We start from the raw sequence: 7,092 nt of genomic DNA, 5'->3' as shown, positions 1-7,092 counted from the left end.
ATGGGGAAGTTGTTGAATATGAGGCTCAAATATATCTGCTAAATGAATCTCAGAACCAGCTTACTCAGGTAAATCCCATTCCCATTCCAACCCCTTTCCACCTGCAGGAGTAACCACCCTGAGAACCGATGAACAGTCTGTTCCTTGAAGATGGAAAGACCCAAAGAGGAAAGAGGAGGGTAGAATTAAGCCAAACATGCCATTCATTCCGGCCATATTTATCAATACAGGTCACTTTGTCTTTTCAAGAGCAGAATGAGTAAAGGAGAAAATAGAATCAGTGTTGTCCCTAGAGGAAAATCACTCCTCATGTAGCCAAGTGTGAGGAAAAGATCCCCTCTGTCTTTTGATAGCTGTCTGTAACATTTTAATTGTTTAGCAAGTGCAGATTTTACTTTTATTATAAAGTAGTGGAATATTATTTAGAGTCTATTCTTACTCTGAAATTTTAAAACCTTGAATAAAAATTAGAACTGTCTGGAAATGGAAGAGACCGCCTTATAATTCCTTCTTTCATTTAACTACTATAGGCCACAGATGACTTCAGTTATTGAAGATGCAGGGCTCCCTGGCCACTCTGAGTAGATTCCATTGTGTGGGGAGAATGAAAGCAGAGAAGCAACTATTGTGTTTCCCATCATTAGAGCTGTTGTAGAATTAGAGGTCTGATGACCTGTAAATGGAAGATTTGGGTAGAGTAAGATATCCGACCTGAAAACCATCTACAATCTGAGGCCTGGATGAAAAGGAAGCCCATAATGGCACATATAGCCTGGGCTGGGAGGCAGAAGGTGATGGGATACAGACAAAGTGTGCTGAAGAAATAGAGGCAGTGTACCCACTGCAGCAGTTATTCCTACTAGGAGTATAGTTGCTGAATCATAATGGTAGAAATATATGCCTCTATGGTAATGAAACATGTTTAGAAAGCTGATTTATATTTAAAATATTAATAAATTCTGTTTAATTAAGGGTAGAATTGGAGGAGCCTTGTGGATTCTCATCACTTACTGAGAGTGTCTACCACTGGCCAGAGACTATGCTTAAACACTCTCAGATCCAAAATGAATAGGTAGAAATTGCTGCCCGCAGGAGCATATAATCTCTTGGGAGAAAGAACATAATTATATGAATAATCATGATACAACAATGTTTTTAATAACTGCATTTAAGTTGTATTGCAAAAACTTGTTTACATATTGGTCTTCCCTAATAAACTGAGATCTCTTTGAGGGAGGATCTGTGTTATCTTTCCCTTTATACTCCCAGTGCTGGCAAGGGTTTGGCAGGCAGGAGGTGGTCAATGTTTATTCAATAAATGGTCCAGTGATTAACCAGACTGAAATAAGGAGTTCCATTCAGAAAAAAAGGAGAATATGTGGGATAGTGTGAAAGAGCAAGGCTTAAATTAGTTGGCATAATTTGATCTAGCTCCTGGAAAAATGACTTTTCTGACAGAGATCCATATGAAAATGAAATGCAATCAAAACATTCGTAAGTATTGGACCTGACCTCTTTTGGTGCTGTAGTTCACCATTAATAATGCTGAAATGACAGCAAGGGAGATGGCAAACACAATAAAAAGGACAGAAAATATCATTGACAAATATGCCCTCAGCCTCCCTACAGAGAATGTGAGAAAAATATGTTTAAGCAGTTCTATGGCATGAGAAAATAAGATGAGGTTATAAATCTTAATAGTTTGGGTGCAATTGTAAGAGAAAAAGTAAATCAAAACACATATTTTGTGTAAATAAAAATGGTATTTTTCTTAATTTTGCAAAAAAGTGTAAGTGGTAATAAAGTATACATAATGAATATATGAGCATTGCAGTCATAAATCTGATCTAGAAAATGACTCCTAAAGGGTTAAATTTGGGATTTGGAGTACTAGAAAAAGTAAAGCCTGCATAATACAGAGGAAATATCTGATAATAGTAAAGAGAGGAAAAAGAAAGACAGAAAAAGAAATAATAAGTTGAGGGTACCTTATGGAATAATGAAGATCATGAGTCCTAGATGTGTGCTATGTTGTTTCCATGGGCCAAGAATAAGGGATTTTTGTATTGACTTAGAAATTATAACAATTTTTCCTGGCTTTGCTCCTGAAAAGGAAATAGAGGAAATTAGACTAACAGAAAACATTTCAGTATTTGTCTATTCATTTACTTAGGTTTTAAGAAAAATCTAGGCTACAATGAAAAAAAAAAATTCCAAATACCAAAGGAAGTTTTAGCACCCTGAGTCAATATTCATGTGGTCAATTTATATGAAATACTCTGATTTTTGCTTTTTGACCTCTAGAATTTTAGTAATTTTTTATGTCTCTTTTATTTCAGCAGCCAAACGCTATGGATGTTATCATTAAGTGTCACTTCCTAAAATCTTAAACTATAATTCAGATTCTGGCCACCTATTTCTCTTCCCCTGGAAATCTTCCTTCTTCATTCTGTCCATAGCTATTTCTCTACCTCATGAAATTCTCCAACACTTAGTCACCCCACTGTCTTCTTGTCCACCTCTTCTTCATGTCTTGGCTTCCATTTCTATTCATCTAAGCTAGGCTACATGATAGGGGGCTCATCTGTATTTGAATTTGGTAAAAATGACAATTCTGATTTAGTTTAATATTACATTCACTTCGGTTCAAGTAGACTAGAAACAACAGACTCTTCACCAGATAAGAATGTAAGGTGACTGAATGGCCACAGCCTCCGGGAACATTTTTTAATCCTCCTGAGTTGCATCCGAAGTTAGGAAGCTTGCTAGAATTGAGGAATCCTCCAGGTCAGGGAACAAAGAATCCATAATTTTTTCCCTTTTATATTATTATGCTAGAGATGGGGTCACTTGGCATCCAAGTGTCTGCTTAATACAATCTAAGGAAAGATTTTTGCTGTGGTGCTTTCCCTTACTTTGTTTTTCTGCTTGTTTTTAACCTGTGTCATATATTTCAGTATTTTGCAAATTCTTTTTTTTTTTTTTTTTTTTTTTTGAGACGGAGTCTCACTCTGTCACCCAGGCTGGAGTGCAGTGGCGCGATCTCGGCTCACTGCAAGCTCCGCCTCCCGGGTTCACGCCATTCTCCTGCCTCAGCCTCCCGAGTAGCTGGGACTACAGGCGTCCGCCACTGCACCCGGCTAATTTTTTGTATTTTTTTAGTAGAGACGCGGTTTCACCGTGTTAGCCAGGATGGTCTCGATCTCCTGACCTCGTGATCTGCCCGCCTCGGCCTCCCACAGTGCTGGGATTACAGGCGTGAGCCACCGCACCCGGCCCAGTATTTTGTAAATTCTAAATGCCTTATATTACTTGTCTTTTGTGCAAGTTCATTTCTTCAAACAGTGGTACCTCCACTAGCATGTTTTCTAAATCAGCTGGGCCACAGTACTATTTGTCAATTTTTGAATAGATCCTAATCCCCTCCTCAATTCCTCAATATGGCTATTCCAAAACGTTAATAACCCTTTAAAGCTCCTCACCATATCCTCATCCCTTTCATAGTTAGAAAATGATTTTGTCTTCTGGTCCTTCAGGAAAATTAACATTATCGAGTTAGATTTATTCAAATTCCTAACCACATATTTAAAAAGGAATCTGTACCAGACGGAAACCTGTGCTCTCTTTTTTGTTTGTTAAAAATCATGCTGTGGGCTGGGTGCTATGATTCACACCTAGAATCTCAGCACTTTGGGAGGCCAAGGTGGAGTGATGACTTGAGGTAAGGAGTTTGAGACCAGCCTGGCCAACATGGTGAAACCCCATTTCTACTAAAGATATAAAAATTAGCCAGGCACGGTGCCACACACCTGTAATTCCAGCTACTGGGGAGGATGAGGCACGATAATCCCTTGAGCCCAGGAGGTTGAGGTTGCAGTGAGCCTCGATCACACCACTGCACTCCAACCTGGATGACAGAGCAAGATGCTGTCTCAAAAAACAAAACAAAACAAAACAAAACAAAAAACACTACACTGTGGGATCCAACATTTTCCTTGCTTTAGATTCTTTCTCCATCCACTATTCCCTTACCTTTATTTTTAGGCTCTCTCTCCAGTGGTCTCTTCCCTACAGTCAACAACATGTTCAAGCCCCTCTCGGATTAGGATTATATCTTTCTCTTTCATAGTCAAACTTAAAAGAACAGTTTCCATGAGCTATCTCTACTTCTGTGATATGCCCATTTACCCATAAAATCCATTCAATTAAGCTTTTATATCATGACTCTGCGGTAGTTCTTCTGGCAAGAATCAGTACTCATTTTATTTAACCACTCTGCAGCATTAAGCACCAGTAAACACTATCTTTTCCTGGAAAATCTCAATTCACTGTTATTCCTGCTTCTACCCTTTTTTGGATTCTGCCTCAATCTCTCAGACCAATCCTTTTAGTCTTCTTGTTATACTTATTTCTACTCAATAAACTGTGGTATGCCCCATGGTTTTCTCCTTGTTCCTCTTCTCTCGAACACACAAACAAATGTGCCATCATTTGCTCTTTGTGAGGGGACCTCACACTTTGGATTTAGTGTTCTGTGGTCAATATCTTTATATTCTTAATAAATTTGTCATACAGAAGTGTGGCTCATGCCCGTAATTCCAGTACTTTGGGAGGCCAAGGTGGGAGGATTGATCGAACACAGAAGTTTGAGACTATCCTGAGCAATATTGTGAGACCCTGTCTTTATAAAAAAAAAATACAAAAATAATTAGTCACACATGGTGGTGCACTCTTATAGTCCCAGTTACTTAGAAGGCTGAGACAGGAGGATCACTTGTGACTGGGAGGTCAAGGCTGAAGGCTGCAGTGGGCTATGACTATGCCACTACACTCCAGCCTGGTCAGACAGTGAGACCTTGTCTCAAAAATAAAATAAAATAAATTTGTTATTAAATTTTTTGTTTTGTAAATGAAGTTTGACAGGACAATGAAACATACACTTGCATCCCTGGCCCACATTTAATCCCACTTCCTGCCACCACCCCACCTCCCTAGGAGAGGTTCTCAGCTGTCCACTCCCATGTCTTACCTAGGAACCACTACTGCCCTCCATCTGCAGTGTGGGCTTGGCCTCGGCATAAGGAGAGTTGAAGCTGGACACATTGTGCCCCTCATGCCCCAGGCACCTGTGAGGATCTACACTTGCCCTGTGAGTATCTTTGTGCCTGAAGGAGTGTGACATTAAATAGTAAATAAAAATACCACAAAATATTGCCAATGTCTGCTGTTATAAAGTTTTTGAGGTCTAAATGGCTTGTACATATATTATTGTCTGCCTCTTTCCCTTTTAGCTCAATTTATAACAATATAATTCTCTTAAAAACATGTGGATCTTCTATAAATCATACTGATATTTATTAAACAAAAGCTAACCCCAAAATCTGTTTTGTTAATCTTTTACTTTGACCTTTTGCTGAAAATTCTGAGGGCCAATACTATTAGGCTTTTAAGAAGACTTATTGACGGAACAGTTTTCTGAGATACTGCCTTTTTTTAAGGTCTTCCCATGAATTATAGAGTCCTACCCTTTATTTCTAGCTTTACCCCTAGATCAAATATTCCCTGTCATGCCCTTGATTTGATCTTGAAGCCATTTCCTATGTGTAATATTGTTTGCCACCTGGAGAATCTTCAAAATTATCAAATTCTGGTTCCTTGTTAACAAGCCACACTTTACCTTATCTCTCTTCTTTTAAAATTTACTGTATAGAGCAAGAAGAAATCTGGTACATCTTCATCTCTCTGTTTGGAAATAATCCTTAGCTAAAGCACTTAGGTACATTTTCTACTTTCCACATTACCACCGGAAAAAAAATGTCACAAAACTTTCCACCACTGCTTAGCAGGACTCCCTTTCTAACGGTATCTTTCCAATAATATTCTCACTTTCTTTAAGCCCTCATTGGCAGCCTCCTCAAAAGCCATCAGATTTCTACTCACAATCTTTAAAATAGTGTTTAGATTTTCACCAACATTTTCCTCAAAGTTCTTCTAGCTTATACCTATTGCCTGATTCTAAAGTCATTCCAACATTGTAGGTTCTGTTATGGCAGCACCCTTTCCTAGTGTCAATATCGGTATTAATTAGCTATTACTGCATAACCACTTACCCCCAAACTTTAGCAGCTTAAAAAGTTTTTCTCACAGTTTTTTCTCACAGTTTTTATGGGTCAGAAATCTGGTAGTGCCTTAGTTTGGTGGCTTTGACTCCGTTTTTACAAGATTGTAATACAGATATCAATTTGAGCTGCGGTCAACTGAAAGTTCATCCAGTGCTGGAGGATCTGTTTCCAATACAGTTTACTCATGTGACATTACGCTTAGCAAAAAAGCCTCAGTTTCTTGCTGACTAGGGCAAGAGGCCTTAGTTCCTTGACACATGGACCTCTCCACAGGGCTGCTTGAGTGTTCTCATGACATGGCAGAGGCTTTTCTCAGAGAAAATGTTCAAGAGAAGAGAAATGGAAGACACCACGTGCTTTCTATGTTCTAATTTCAGAGTCACACATTGTCACTTCTGCTGACATTCTCAATTCATTAGAAGTGAGTCATTAAGTACAGTCTGTACTCAAGGGAAGAGAAATGTTCTGCTTTTTCAAGGGAAGAATATCAAATAATTTGTGGCCATATTTTAAAATTGCTACATATATACACTTACCTCAGTATCTATTCCTATGTCTATTTGTCTATCAATCAATCAATCTATCAGTTTTAAAAACTATGAGTTTATATTAAAATCTCAAATTCCAATTTAAGAGCACAGGATTAATTCTAGCTTTTCTTTCTCTTTTGTGATTTCAATATCCAGCACTTAGAAAATTATTATATATTATTCACAATATGTTTTTTCTCAATTCTAGAATACATGTAAAAGTATTTTAAGATTGCTAACTCATGTCCCTTTGAAAAGCAAATGTATTAACTGGAGTGCAATATTTGTGTTCAGTTCTCTTTGTCTTTAGCCTTACAGTATATAGTCAAAGTAAAGTTTTCCAAATGTATTTAAGTTAGTGTTTTTCCAGGACAACTTATTGTGTGTTGATGTTATTCATTTTTAGTATAGTTAAGTTCATGTGTGTATTAGTCCATTTT

The 7,092-nt window shown here is 37.9% G+C and overlaps 1 long non-coding RNA gene across 3 annotated transcripts in view; it reads right to left on the bottom strand.

Annotated features, from left to right (window-relative positions):
* Positions 1-212: 212 nt before the first annotated feature.
* Positions 213-7,092, bottom strand: part of LOC105496898 (uncharacterized) — a 108,372-nt gene continuing 101,492 nt past the window's right edge. Inside the window, exons 4-6 of one of the 3 annotated variants that reach the window (XR_011608574.1) lie at positions 5,030-5,165; positions 1,989-2,105; positions 213-673 (exon numbers count right to left, since the gene is read on the bottom strand). This is a non-coding gene — a long non-coding RNA (uncharacterized lncRNA). The remainder of the gene's footprint in view (positions 674-1,988; positions 2,106-5,029; positions 5,166-7,092) is intronic. The other 2 variants (XR_011608575.1, XR_011608576.1) reach the window with 2 other exon arrangements.

Source organism: Macaca nemestrina, chromosome 10 (assembly GCF_043159975.1).
Source record: "Macaca nemestrina isolate mMacNem1 chromosome 10, mMacNem.hap1, whole genome shotgun sequence".
Taxonomy (NCBI): Eukaryota; Metazoa; Chordata; class Mammalia; order Primates; family Cercopithecidae; genus Macaca; species Macaca nemestrina.
This window is presented reverse-complemented; position numbering and strand designations above follow the sequence as displayed.